This window comes from Triturus cristatus, chromosome 7 (genome assembly GCF_964204655.1).
Source record: "Triturus cristatus chromosome 7, aTriCri1.1, whole genome shotgun sequence".
Classification (NCBI taxonomy): Eukaryota; Metazoa; Chordata; class Amphibia; order Caudata; family Salamandridae; genus Triturus; species Triturus cristatus.
In genome coordinates, this window is record NC_140590.1 from 1,738,372,324 (window position 1) to 1,738,386,060 (window position 13,737).

General features: G+C 50.5%; 1 protein-coding gene across 2 annotated transcripts in view; it reads left to right on the forward strand.

Moving 5' to 3' along the window:
• Positions 1-2,432: 2,432 nt before the first annotated feature.
• Positions 2,433-13,737, forward strand: part of LOC146812955 (C-type lectin domain family 2 member E-like) — a 256,306-nt gene continuing 245,001 nt past the window's right edge. The window contains exon 1 of one of the 2 annotated variants that reach the window (XM_085619990.1): positions 2,433-3,174. The gene's annotated coding sequence lies outside the window, so the exon portion shown is untranslated. Of the gene's footprint in view, positions 3,244-13,737 lie in introns of both variants that reach the window. The other variant, XM_085619991.1, reaches the window with a different exon arrangement.

Consider the following 13,737-nt stretch of genomic DNA (forward strand, 5'->3'; position numbering starts at 1 on the left):
CTGCCAAATTTGGGGTAATTCCATTCACCCATTCAACCTGTAGCCTTGTCTAAAGTTTCCTATGGAAATTAACATTGAAAAAACACGTTTTGGGACCCCCCTTTTTTCTCGGCCCCCCCTTGACAAATGACCCCCAAACATTAAACATAGGAGCTGATCTCAACAAAGAATTAGTTTTGAAAATTTCACGAAGATTCATCAATCGGCGCCAAAGTTATTGCGAATAGAATGTTGCTATTTTCCTACAGTAACTAGGTCTTAACTTTAACTACCTACTGGCAACCGCCAGTAGGTAATATATATATATATATATATATATATATATATATATATATATATATATATATTCCTCAAGGATAAAGAACGCGGCACACCTCTTGATGATTAAAGTTGTTTATTCAGTTTGTGACTGGAGAAAGTCACGAACTGAATAAAACACTTTAATCATCAAGAGGTGTGCCGCGTTCTTTATCCTTGAGGAATAATTTTACGAGACCCTGTCCTGGTCTTGACGCGGGCACCAGCTGTTCAAAGTGCTCCCACTGTCACTTGGACGTTTTGCTAAAGGATATATATATATTATCTACCGGCGGTCGCCAGTAGATAGTTATAGTTAGGACCGAGTTTCCATAGGAAATCTCAAAATTCTATTTTGAATAACTTTAGCGCCGATTGACGAATCCTCGCGAAATTTTCAAAACTAATGGGGCGCTCCGCTCCGCTCCTACCCTGAAAGTCTCGGGGTGATTCGTCAAGCGGGGGCCGGGAAAAAGGGGGGGTCCCAAAACGCGTTTTCCCCATGGATTTTTCCATAGGGACTTTAGTCGCAGCTACAGCCCGAACGGCTGAACAGAATTACGTGAAATTTGGCAGAGAGGTAGCCATAAGGTCCGTGAAGTGCCTTTTGCAGGTTTGGTGTAAATCTGTTCAGTATTTCCAGAGAAAATAGCATTTAAATCAATATATATATCTGTACGCGCGCAGCGTGCGCGCTGGGTGCGCGCACCCTGCCGTGCGCGAGCGCACTTCTGATTGGTTGTTAGATCTTAGTAAACATTTGAATCGGTCGAAACCAGGAAGTGTCGGCCGCCATTTTGTCTCTCGCACTCTGAGGGGGTGAAAAACTAATGTGGAGAACGTAAATCTCTAATAGAGCGCCTACCAAGGTCGCTCAGTAGTGGTTTTGTCGGGGTACCCCTTGGGAGCGATACAAGGTCTCTAAAGAACCTATTTTCATTGGTCACAAGGGCATCTACACAGCAGAAGCCCCATAGTTCCACGCCATAAAGAGCACTGCCTACCGCCTTTGCAGCGTATATGTCCAAAACTGGAGCAATGGGTTTAGTAGTGGAGGCACGGAATTCCTTTCCCAGGGCTCCAATTACCCGTCTATGGTTTAGCACCATTTTATCAATATGGGGCTGCCACTTGAGTCTGTCAGAGATTCCAATCCCCAAATAATGGAACTCCTTGACACGCTCAAGTGGTTTCCCATCTAAAGTCAGGGTGGATCTGAAAGATCTGGTTGGGTTAAAATAGAGGAGTTTGGTTTTGGAAGTATTAATGACAAGGCCTCTCAACTCACAGAACAGAGAGAAGCAATCTAAAAGCTGTCACCTGCCAATGTGGGGACATCAGCTTCAACTTCGAGCAGGTAAGAGACTACTGTTTTAATCTCATCAGTGGCAAGTACATGACTTAAAAGTAAGCACTTAGAAAACCTGCTATTTTTAACAACAGGTTAATCAACCTGTAGAGTGTTGCCTCTCAGTCCTGCTTTTACGAGAGTAAATATGGCATTATGTAATATGTGCTCTAAAATAAGTTGCTTGTAGGTACACTGAATAAGGGAGAATAGATGATTGGCTAAGGATCACACATTTTGGACTAGCGGAGAAACCTTTTACAAGGCCTAGAGTTTTAGCCGCGAGCACTTTGCCTTCTGGGATTAGGTATAAGGTGAGGCTACCTTTAGTTGATGACATCTTCGGGCGGCTGCATTGAAGGGTTTGTGGTTTGTCACCTCCTGGCTCGGGGCTGTTTCACCGGGTGTGATCACATCCCTCGTTATTAGGAGTATAACTGTGGTTAACTAGGGCACAACAAACATTTCCAAGAGGAGCATTAGAAACAGGAAGCAGCTCGGTGGTTTTGCATCAGCCTTCTGAAAAGGAAGGTGGTTTGAAGCCATTTCTAGTCCATTCCAATGCACACAGGGGGCAGTTACCGGTGTGAGGCCAGATTTGTCCTACTCGAGATAATAAAGTGTCACTCTAAATTGCACACTTAACCTATTGTAACGTCCCATATAAGCACCCGAAAACCATGGAAATGTCACACATGCAGAAAACTCGGCAGTTATGTGTAAATGGGTAGCAAAGAACCGAACCGGCTGAGCCGGTTTCGCAAACAACATAAAAACGCGGAAGTGCAGTCCACACCCCGAGACTGGTGGAACCGAACCGTCACCGTGGCCTCCGCTCGCCGTGGGCCATCGGGTGGGCGATCACCCCCCAGAAAAGGTCCTCGAGGAGCAGGGTCTGTGAGGGAGACGGTAGGCAAGAGAAAGAGGGGGTGAGGTGGGGGCGAGGACGAGAAGAGGCTGAAAGGAGAAGTGAGAGAGACAGCAGCGTAGCAAGGAGGCCGTGGCCATGGGCTCTTCTCTGTGTGAGGAAAGGGCCCCTTTCACTGCGGCCGGGGTAGAAAATACAGCAATAGTCAGAAAGTGCCGCTCAGGGCACCTGCTGCGCCAACGACAACAACGCTCCTGGAGAAAGGAAATGGGGAAACTAAGGACTGGGGGTACAGAGCTGGGTACAGAGATAGGCTGGGAGGGGCGAATTGGGCGCGGGCGGGGGGAGGGGCAAATGGCTGAGAAAAAAGGAGAGAGGTGTCGGAGAAGGAAGGGTACTAAAAAGGGACTATGGAATAGGGGAAACGGGGGAAGTGTGAAGATGAATGAATGAGGGTGAAAGGGCAACGAAAGATAGGTGGGAACGAGGCAGGTGGTGACGAAAGAGCAGCAAAGGATGTCTAGAAGGGGGGTCGTCCCGCCCTTCTGTGGCTCTGGTGGCTGAAGTGCTCGTGCTCCTGTGAAGGACGGGTGACGTCACGTGCCTCTCGCTGTCATCGCCGAGGGAGGAGAGCCCCGCAGAGCCAGGACAGGAGGCTGTGGTAAGAGTGACGCGCCATGACGTCTATCGTGTATGCTAGTGCCTAAAACCACCAATCTCTCTTTTTGATGTAAGCCTCGAACTACCCACTTTTCATTTCCGACGCAAGGGCGGGCCTCGTTTATTTAATATTTGGTACCAGGGTGTTTTCGATTAAGCTTCACAGTGTCATAGTAGTCAGTGTTTTTATTGGGCGCATCTCAAACTGGTGTGGCTAGGCGCTATGGTATTAGGCGCCTACCTCAAACATTAAACAAGATATACTTGTGCACGTTAGGAGAATTAATTCATTGCTTACTGCCTTTCGTGTTTAATAATTTTAATCATAGGCCTGCTTCTGCGTGACACGCTGCTTTCTTGAGTTGACTGACTACTACTGCAGTGCGCTCGGGCGGGCGGGAAGTGGAGACAGTATTCGCATTGATCCGACTTGGGTGTAAACACTTGACAATTCTCCAAGGAGGGAGGGGGCCGGGCTAATAATCCATTTCAAGCACTCATTGGTAGCGCACTAGCGCTATGATTGCGGTTAGACTGAGGCAAGGACCTTGCCCAGACAGTTTCTGGAGGTGTTTATGCCCTCCGTGAGCCATTTACATATTTTACCTACAAATCCAGGCAACACTGAAAGCCAGGTATGGATTTACCATGCGCCGCTATCAGCTCTTCACCGGGAGACCGTGTGCACTAGTGAGCAGATCGCGTGTGTAGACCCGGCCCTAAAATAAAAGTGCCGGCACAAATTAAGCACTGAGATTTGGGGGGGAGGGGGGGAGAATTCTTCAAACAATAGGCAGAGTGGAGCTGCAGTGGCTCTGAGAAGGGGGAGGAAAAAACAACTAAGCCTCAGTACCAAGTAAATCGTCTTTTAGAGACCTGATAAGTTCTCGGGTGCGGCTGTGTGTGTGCCTGGGAAACTGCCTCAGCCCGGCTGAAACACAGGGGGGGGGGGGGGGCGACTGAAGCCCTTTGAGCCCAGTGGGCGTTGCACGCCTGCTTGATACACATATCGATCTTGGAAGGATGAAAAGCCGAGCTGATGCTTTGTTTCTAACCTGCAAGTCCTCAGAGATCGTGGAACCATCTGAGTTATCTTACAGTAATATAACCGGAAATGAGCCGAGTTGGCATAGATGGGTCGCGCGCGCCAGAGGCACTTTCTGTGCTGCGCGTGCACCAGGAGAAGAAAGCAACAACGAGAGTGCTTGGTGTGGTGTGTGTTGATGCCGGAAGTAGTCCAGAGTGCAGTTTAGAGGTGGGCGAGGCAACATCAAAGGGAAGATCCGAGCCAGACCAGAGTCAAGTGTCTTGCTTGGCTCTAAGAACATTCGCACGAGCCGAGCAATGGACATGTTTGCAACATACATCGAGCCACAAATAACTAAACATATTATAACATCTCTTCAAATTTCAAAGTGTACTTCTTTAACTTGACCGTCCATCCATCTAATCAAGAATGGATGGACGGTCAAGTCGTCCAATTTGAGGAAAACTTTCGCCTGACACGATTTTCAGATGAGAAATTCATTAAAAATTGTAGAGAGATGGGTGTGAGCGCCGGATATTGAAGGAAATAAAAGTTTGCAGCCCATTCATAGGCAGTCTATTATGGGTATTAATGGAGTTGCGCAGGGCCGGACTGGCACTTCCGGGCACCGGGCAATCCCCCGGTAGGCTGGATGGGGTGGGGGCCGGTTTTGTGGCAGGGGGCCGGTTTTGTTGTTGGGGCCGATTTGGGCCCTGGCGTGACCGAACAGCAAACAAGCACACAACTATCTGCATAAAATGCAGCTGCTGCCTGGTGGTGCTGCACGCTTCGTCCGTGTCCAGCACTGCTGTTAAATGGTAGCGGCAGTTTCAGTCGATAATCTTTCAAGTATTTGCCCGGCGGTAATCGCCTCTCATACCACTCGATAATTTACCAATAAAAGAGGCAGGCGCCGGAGACTGGAAGGCAGGAAACAAAGTTTTATTCCGTCGGAGCAGAACACATCAGATCAGACAGCAAGGTATCGTCACGAGGTGCTCTAACTGCATCTCTGAGACCTGGTCTCTTATACACTGGTTTATTGCTTTATTACACATAGTATATTCTTGAGATTCCCTTGATGCCTGAAAGAACATCCCCTGAAGCCCCGGCTCAGATCCGATCCCACACATAGATACAGTAGAAGTTCCCACCCTACCCGCAGTGGGAGATGGCTATCGCGCAGCAGGGAATTCCGCTAATTCCCGGGGGTGTGTGCAACTGGCCGGGTCTCAGGGGGTAGGGGCTTTGATCTACTGTAATCCCTTTGATGTGGGGTGTTTCCCTTACAGTAGGGGCAGTAAACTGCATCCGCAGGGCTAGGTGATGGCCTGGGACCAGTTCAGACAATGGGGCGCAGAGGAAGGGGGTTATCAAAGGAGAGGCATGACCATGTATGGGTTGTCGGTTGGAAGTGGTTCCGTAGCAGGGTCGCGCAGAAGGAGAGGGTTTATGGCCTGTATGAGAGAGTGGGGGTGGCCGGCGCGCGGGGGATGCTTGCAGCGCCAGGGGAAAGCGCTGGCGGTCGAGAGTGAGCGGGGAGAGAGTGGGGTGCCTAAAATGGCGGCCGTGCATTCGCTGTGCGTGGCGCTGGGGAGAGGCAAGATGGCGCAGATAATGTTCAGTTTGCACGCTAAATTTCCACAGTCCTCCCTTTTAACATGTCTCGCCAGCTTGCCTAGTTTGGATCTATCCCCATAATACCCCGTACCTCCACCTCGTTCAGAGCTTTCATCCGCTCAGTTTCAAAGTCCAAAGTCTTAGGGCAGATGCAGTTCATAAAAAGCGAACATAAAGGTGGCAGACACTGAATCCCCAAGCAACATCCACATAGTATCACAATCGGTATCAGGATAAATGAAAACAGCCTCCATCCCCAACCTTTAATAGTGTCCCAAAACCAACTCCCCAGTGACCATTCTTCTTGTTCTTGATGGACCTCTGCGGACAGTCTGTGGAGGTGTTCAATTGCTTTGTAGACTGAGGGTGAGTTATCCGGTACGTAGGTACAACAGCTGGACCCAATGATGCGGCATGCTCCTCCACGATCTGCCAGAACCACGTCTAGAACAAGGCGGTTCTGGAGAGCCACCAGGCGGACGGCCTGAAGCTCAGCGGTGTTGTTGGCGAGGGCGCCAGCTGTAATGTTCATTGCCGTTTCGACTGCCTGGGTTAAGTGGCGGATGGCACGGCTGTTTGCCATTGGACCCCAGAGTGGAACAAGGCCTTTGACTGCGTCCATGAACTGTGCTCCGGTGGAGTCGGCCTGCACAATGTCTTTGGCCCGTTTCTGTCGGTGATGGTTTGCTGGAGCCACATACGTCGGAGGAAGGACAAAGGCGATGTAGCAGGTGCCTCCCCAACCTTTCGGAAGCCAGGTGTAGGCCTTAGTACCACAGACGAAGTACATATTCGGGGAGGCAACAAAGGAGGGTGGGTCAACTGAGTCCAATGTTCGGGTGATGAGGCAGGAGCTCTGGCCCACCAGCTGTGCCCCCAGGCCTTCGAGGCATACAGACCCAGTGATGTTGATGACGGACAGGGCCACTGTTAGGGTGGCGGCCGTCCGTTTCCGGAGGTAAGAGAAGGTGGGTCTGGCTGGATTGTTGAACACTTGCATTTCAACTCGTTCTTTGGCAGGGATGTCCATGTGAAAGGAAGTGTTCGATCTCAGAGGGCAGAAGAGGGCAGAAGTTCTTCCAGTTTTGTTCAGCCAGAACCCATGGTAGAAGTGTGACATGGTTCTTCCGGAAGTGGCATTGTCCTTGTAGCTTTCTTGCAGGAGGATTAGCCAGGCGAGGCAGGAACCATGGACAGAAAAAGGTGAAGGGATGAAAGGGATAGAGTGTCCAGTGGCATGTGGTAGCAGTCCACAGATCCAGCAATTAGTGGCGTTGGTAGCAAGATTGTGTTGGTGGAGCAACTGCACAAAAGAGTTATTCCAGAACTCCTTACGCCTTTCTCGGAGTTGGGGTGAAAGCGAGATCAGATGATGTTCTTTCGTGGTGGTAGGTTGAACGGTGGTCAGTAATGTCTTATGAGCGGGTGTGCTCTCCTCCATGATCCAGAAGGTGACCATGAGGAGAAGGCAAAAGAGAAGGGTAATGAAAAGTGCAATAGTCTTTAAGCTGTGCATTCGGTCAGTCTTTGGGTTTCTGTAGTGGATCTTCGGACGTCCGGTTGCTTCCATCATCTTCATGTTGGGCGCTTCCATCACCTTCAAGAGACTCGGTAGCGGGCAGAACCACAGACTTTGTTTGGTTTCTCTCCTGGTGGCCTTTGAGGTGACTAGGCTACCGCTTTGAGATTTCCACTTAGCTTGTGGTCTGCTTAGCCGAAGTTCTCTCCTTTCGTCGCAAGTTATACCCTTCTTTGGATGGCACAGTGGGATCAGGATATCTTACTAACTCGAGTGTCTCTGTATCTGGGCAGCGGCTCAGGGATGGTCGATCTTTGTCCAGGAGTTCTTCTTGGGCGGTGATGTTGTCCGTGGTTGTCAGGGTCGGTGATACCTTCTTGCAGTGGTGTGCATGCAGCCAATTGCGTTTCCCCTCCACTCGAAGAGCTGTTCGGGTGGTGATCAGGACTTGCAGGGGGCCCGTCCACCGGGGCTCCAGACTCTTGGTGCGCTGGAAGTTACGCACTAAGACGAAGTCACCGGGTTGGATGTCGTGTCCCGGGCCCCTGGAAACATCGGGAATGGCGTGCAGCACCTGCTGATGGATAACAGACAACGTCTTAGTTAGGTTATACAAATAGTCAGACATGAGGACGTCCGGGACGTCGTGGATGGATGATGGTTTTGGTGCAGTCCAAAGGTTCATGGGCCGCCCAAAGACGACCTCGTAGGGGGTTAAGTGGTGTTTGGTGGGGGTGGAACGCATTGATAGCAATGCTAGTGGGAGAGCGTCTGGCCATCTTAGCCCTGTGGTGGCGACTATTTTTGCTATCTTAAGCTTCAATGTGGCATTGTGTCGCTCAACCAGGCCTGCAGATTGGGGATGGAAGACCGCATGGAACTTCTGTTTTACACCCAACCCTTTTAAGATGAGTTGGATAACTTCGGCTACGAAGTGGGGGCCGTTGTCGCTCCACAAAATTCGACAAAGGCCGTATCGGGGGAAGAACTCCTTCAGAAGTACTTTTGCGGTAGTCATAGCGGTGTTGTCATGGGTCGGGTAGGCTTCCACCCACTTGCTGAAGGCACACACAACGACAAGCACATACTTTAAACCTTGGCACCTTTCTAGCTGGACGTAGTCCATTTGTAGGACTTCAAAGGGGTGATTGGGGACCCCAAACCCTCCCCGGGGTACAGCAGTTCCTTTCCCAGGGTTGTGTTGGAGGCATACTAGGCATTGTTGGACCAGACGTTTGGCTGAGTCTGGTATTCTGTCGTTGTGCCAGACTTTGGAGATGAGTTCGATCATGGGGGCAGACCCTATGTGTGCGGGGGAGTGTGCCATGGTCAGCATGGGGATCAAGTATGAGTCGGGTAGCAACCATTTGTTCGAGTCTTTAGTTCGCCAACAACCGTCATCGTCCTTCAATCCTACCCGGGTCCATTCAGTTAATTCGTGTGGTGTGCTGGCTAGTTGGATATCCCTAATCGTTTCCCTAGCATCCTTCCATTTCTCAGTTTGTGACCTGGTCACGTACATGCGGGTCGTGGACCTATTCTCGGCTGTGGTTCGGGCAGTAATGTCAGCTAGTGCATTTCCCTGACCTATAATGTCTGTCACCTTCTTGTGTGCCTGGCATTTGATCACAGCTATCCGTGTGGGGAGGAGGATTGCTTCGGTCAGGGCAGAGACTAGATCTCCATGCAGGATGGGTGTGCCATGCGAAGTCAAGAATCCCCTCTCTTTCCATAAGAGCCCGAAGTGGTGAACTACCCCAAAGGCATACTGACTGTCTGTGTAAATGTTTGCGGTTGTCCCTGCTGCCAGGATGCAGGCTCGTGTGAGGGCAATTAGTTCAGCCGCCTGTGCGGATCGCTGTGTGATGCGGGCTGTCTCAACAACTGTTCGAGCGGTGGTGACTGCATAAGCAGCTGAGGTGGTGCCATCAGGGAGCTTGATGCATGAGCCATCCACCCACAGTTCTCCGTCAGGGTCCGGGAAGGCAGTATCCCGGAGGTCAACCCTACTCTTGGTTTGTTCGTCGGTGAGGGTCACGCAGTCATGTATAGGGGATGCATTGGGGTCAGCGTCAGGGAGAGGTAGTAGAGTAGCTGGATTCAGAGTGGTGCATCGTTTCAATGTGATATGGGGTGCAAGCAGAGTCAGTTCATACCCAGTCAGTCGTGGGCTAGTCAGGTGTTGAGTCTTGGTTTGGTTCAGGAGGGTATCAACAGCATGGGGTACCAATACTGTGAGGGGGTTCGAGAGCACGATCCCCTCACTTTGTCGGATAGAGACAGCAGCGGCGGCTACTGCTCGAAGGCAGGCGGGCAAGGCTCTGGCTACGGGGTCGAGAGTGGCAGAGAAGTAGGCACAAGGGCGTTGCTTAGGGCCTATGGACTGGGTTAGGACAGACAACGCACATCCCTCCCTTTCGTGGGTGTAGAGGGAGAAAGGTTTAGTGTAGTCTGGGGTTCCTAGGACTGGGGCCGAGCAGAGGGCGTCTCGTAATTCTTTGAAGGAGGATTGGCATTCGGGTGTCCAGGGGAGGGGGAAGGGGACATCCTTAGCCAGCAGGGAAAGCAGAGGCTTTATGGTGAGACTGAAGTTTGGCAACCACTGTCGACAAAAGGAGGTGAGGCCCACTAGGGATCGTACTTGCTTCTGAGTTTTGGGAACAGGGGTTTCTAGGATGGTTTGAATTCGGTCAGGGGTAAGTTTCCTCCCGTCTTTGGATAGTAGGTGGCCTAGATAAGTTACCTGGGGCTGGCAGAATTGCAATTTCTTTCTGGAGACCTTGTGACCGTTCTCCGCAAGGAAGCGGAGGAGGTGAATGGTGGCTGTGACAGCAAGAGGAGTGGTGTCGGCCGCCAAAAGAATGTCATCGACGTACTGTATCAATACCACTCCATCGGGTAGTTGGACTGCATCCAGTTGCCTCTTGAGGGCTTGGCTGTAAATACTGGGACTCTCAGTGTAGCCTTGGGGTGCCCTGCAGAATCTGTACGAACGGGCTTTTAAAGTGAAGCCGAACAGGTAGCGGCTGTCTGGGTGGATGGGGATGGAAAAGAATGCGTTCTTGAGGTCAATAACAGTAAAGATGGTGGCAGTGGATGGAATCAGGGTGAGGATGGTGGTGATGTCTGAGACTACGGGGTACTGGGGTATGACTACTTTGTTAACCTCTCGCAAGTCAACAATGAAACGGTAGGCTTTCTCATCCCCCTCGCCTTGCTTCTTTACAATGGGTAGGATAGGGCTGTTGCAAACATTACTCACTACTTCTTCTACCACTCCTGCCTCGACCAGAGACTCGATGATTTCCACCAATGCCTTCTCGCCTTCGGGTGATATCCGATACTGTGGAAGCTTTGGGAGCACTGCGTCCGGTCGGACGGTTATGTGTACCGGGTCGATCACCATGCGCCCTACGTCTGAGTCGGTTTTAGCCCATAGATGTGAAGGTAATGTGTCGAGTAGGGACATATCAGCATCGGTTATAGAGAGCATACGCCGTGTGTGACAGGGTCTGGACAGATCTGGGTTATCGTGTAGGATGACTCGAACTCCGTCTGGGGAGCATCTGATAGTGGCTCGAAAATGTTTTAGTAAATCAAGTCCCATAATAGCATCGGGGGTGTTGGAGGAGAGCAGAAAGGTCGTGTCAGTGGTGTTATCTTCTAAGTCAAAGGAGATTGGTGCTGATAAGGGGTTAGTGGAGGGCGTTCCGTCAAAGCCTATTGAGGTTACGTGTGAGCCAGACAAGGGTGCCCTAGGAATCAGTCGTTTAGATAACGCACTACGTGTCGCCCCAGTATCTACCAGGAATGGAGATTTTGTGCCCAAGACCTTAGCGGTGACGTAAGGACCTTGCTGGTCAACACGGAGTTCGACTGGATCCCTCCCTTGCCCCTGGCGGTCCTATGTGAAGTCATGAGTGCTCTCATAGTCGGACTGCTGACACTGGTTTTGGCGGGGGCGATCAAAGGTGTTTGGTCTGCCTGGCCTGTCGTTGATAGTGTTGTTCGTGTGCCCTCGTCCCTGTCCTCTATTTCTGGGGTCATATGCTGCGTCTCTGGGGTCCCTATTCTTGTTTATTTCCAGAAGGACCGGGCACTGGGATTTCCAGTGTCCGAACCCTCTACAGAACGCACATTGATTTCCATCTAAGTCTCTCCGTCCGTTGTAGGGTGTAGGTGTATGGTCTCTAGGGGGTAGCTTTCTAGGGGCGGTTGGTTGGTAATTCTCTTTTGGGGGTTCCCTTCCTATGGTCACCCCTTGCAACTGTGCTATCATCACCCTCTCCTTTAATTCCTTTTTCTTCTTCTCTGACGCCCTATCGTTCTCGTTCTTCTGGTTTTCGTAGTATTGGGCCATCTGGAGAATTGCTGCGGGTTTGGAGGCTGCCCAACTGCTCTCGCTGGTCTGTAGCTTCTGGGAAACTTCTTGAGACAGACCCTTTACATAATTCTGGACAAAGAGGTGGTGTCCGGTTGCGGTGGTCATGTCTTGGCCACTGTAATCGGAAAACACAGTCTCGAATCGGGAGAAATATTCAGACACATCCTCCTGGGGTTTCTGGCGGCAAGCCGTCACTATCGACCAGTCTACCTTTCTTTCTGGGATTAGAGTCTTCAGCTTTTGTACAATCTTGTCTGGGAGCTCTAAGATGGCTTTCGGGGGTTTCTGTCCTGGTTCTCGCTGTTTATCTATGGTATCGAGTTGTACCCAGGTATATCCGAACGGTTCAGCGTGGTCAACTTTCCGGATTTGTTTCCACACATCAGCCGGCAGGCATAGCCCAAAGAACAAGTCGATATCTGCTAACGTCATTATCGTTGAGCCTAAGGCCGTACCCAATTCAGTGTAGAAGGCAGTCGGGTTCTTTCTCAAGTCGGGTAGAGTCTTTCTAAAGGTCAAAATATCTTGCCGGTCCCACGGCTGGTAGACCCAGTTATATACAACCCTTCCCTTCGCATCTTGGTGATTGATGTCGTCGTGTGTTCCCTGACCCCATGGGGGGACCCAGTAGGGGGCAGCTTCTTTAATGGGCATCATGGCATCGGCCCTTCCTCCCTGGGGCTTAGTTGCTATGGGGGTTTCTGTTTTGGTGGTCTGTCCATGTTCTTTAAGGTGTCGGTAGACCTCGAGTGTACGAGTGAAGAGGTTCGTTACATCGCCCTCTCCTCCTTCCCCAATGTCTACCTTCCTATATAGGGCCGCTAAGCCTTCGGGACCTTTATCGTGGTATCTGTCCTCATATGCATTCAGGGCGTGATAACAGAGCCGTACGACGAAGTGTCGTCTGCGGCTGTCGGCATACGAGCTATACACGTCTGTTATATACTCCTCACTTTCTTTTCGCTCCACCAGCGTCCCTACTATCCTATCGATTCCTGCTCGTTCATCCTTAGTTAATCGATTCATTCTGGTGGACTCTTTCTTTCCCATCTCATGGTCGTCTAGCGTTGTAGTCGACATTGGGTTCAGTACAAGAGGCTCAGCCGGCGCTGAGGCCGTGAGGGCCGAGGCCCCTGTACTGCTTTCGCTCGTGTTCAGGGGTTGTGGGTGTTGCACTACTGATTGGGAGGGTGCATACGGAGGGGGCATGTAAATGATCGGGGGACCTAACAGTAATTCGTCATTCGTTCGCTGCTTGGAGGACAACTCAGGGTAGAGCAAAGAAGGGGTCCTAACAGCGTACTGGCCTGAGGTTTAGGGCTCTTGTCTTAGTTTAGTTTCCCTTCTCTCCTTTATGTCTTCTTCTAACTTTTTAGCGGCAAGGTGAGCTGCCTTTCGTAATTCCTTTTCTGCTTTTACTTCTTCCCTCTTTTTCCGTTGCGTCGCTTCTTTGCGCCACATGCCAATACTGTCAAGCATAGTAGGCGTCGTCTTATTGCTACGCAGAGCTACTTCTAGCGCTTCTATCTTGCGGTCGTCGAAGGATCCCATCAGTGGCCACTGACTTTCGGGGTCCTTCTTGGTATATTTATGCCACAGCTTGCTATAAGCTACGGCGACTAGTCCATATTTAGTGAACATGTCCTTATTAGGGGTGCCTTCCAGTGGAGCCGGGTGGTTCACCTCTAATAAGCGGTCCGGGCAGAACCAACTACCAATCAGTGGGGAGAAGATAGGCATGACGGGTTTCAACGGGGACAAAAGTCAGCACTACCTATCTTTTCACTGCTTGCAAAGACTAGACAGAATATCTCTATTCTTCGTTATTTGTAAGCAGAGAATACCTCAAAAGAACCAATATCGAACAACTAGTGTTCGGACAATCAATCAATCAATCAATGGGGAGATAAAGATAGGCACGACGGGTTTCAACGGGGACAAAAGTCTGCGTTACCTACCCTTCCCTATTTGCAAAGACTAGACAGAATATTCCTATTCTACGTTATTTGCAAAC